The sequence below is a fragment of the Odocoileus virginianus genome, unplaced genomic scaffold (genome assembly GCF_023699985.2).
Source record: "Odocoileus virginianus isolate 20LAN1187 ecotype Illinois unplaced genomic scaffold, Ovbor_1.2 Unplaced_Scaffold_1, whole genome shotgun sequence".
NCBI lineage: Eukaryota > Metazoa > Chordata > Mammalia > Artiodactyla > Cervidae > Odocoileus > Odocoileus virginianus.
The window spans coordinates 847,250-848,199 of record NW_027224263.1 but is presented as its reverse complement, the minus strand read 5'-3'; the positions used below and the strand labels follow the sequence as shown (position 1 = coordinate 848,199).

The window sequence follows — 950 nt, the reverse complement described above, 5'->3', positions numbered from 1 at the left end:
TGCCAGGCTCCTCTGTCCATTGGATTCTCCAGGTAAGAATACTGGAGTGGGTAGCCATTTCCTCCTCCAGGGGATCTTCTTGACCCAAGGATAGAACCCATGTCTCTTGTGTCTCCTGCATTAGCTAGGTGAATTCTTTACCACTGAACCACCTGGAAAGCCCATCTATACCTGTGTCTATATCTATTTTGTCTATCAGTTCTATTTATCTGGAGAACTCTAAAACACACCACTAATTCCAATTTGAAAATCCAGTCTAGGGACTTCCCTGGTGGTCCAGTGGTTAAGAATCTGCACTTCCACTGCAGGGGGCACAGGTTCGATTCCTGGTCAGGGAACTAAGATCCTGCATGCTGCAGTGTGATTCCCCCCACCCAACCCCCCAAAAAAAGAAAATCCAGTCTCCCAGTGACTGGGAGCTATACATCAATGGCAGGAGAGATCAGTATAAACTGATTAGCATTGTGGACACCTAAAGGGTCACACTCTTTGGAATTAGAAGCAGAGGCCAAAATCTGCTATGGGTTTCTGATTCCTGGACCCCATAAGCAAAAACAACTAGTGTTTACTGAACTCTCACAGTGTGTCAGGAATTATGGCAAATATTTACATGAATTATCTTATTTGAAACTTCCAACAGGTACTACTATTATTATAGTTGTTTTATGAATAAGAAAATGGAGACTCAAAGAGTTACATTAAGTTAAGTAAGAGAGACACAATCTTACTCCCTTTTATTTCCAAAAGAAATTTTGGTAAGTGCTTCTAGGGGGATTTGAATCCAGGTTGTCTCACAGCAAGCCCAAGCTTCTCTCCATAATATGACACTATTTTCTCTGCTAGTCACTTATGCCATTGCCTGATTCATATGATGGGTTGATGGAAGATTCAAGAGACACATCTGTCTTCTGGTTTCCCAGGAGACACTCTGAAAAAACTAACTTTGGTTT

At 41.9% G+C, this 950-nt stretch overlaps 1 non-coding gene across 1 annotated transcript; it reads left to right on the top strand.

Moving 5' to 3' along the window:
• The first annotated feature begins 265 nt into the window (after window positions 1-265).
• On the top strand, window positions 266-338 carry TRNAE-UUC (transfer RNA glutamic acid (anticodon UUC)). Its single transcript has one exon. It is a non-coding gene; the product is annotated as a tRNA-Gly (tRNA).
• The last annotated feature ends 612 nt before the right edge of the window (window positions 339-950 follow it).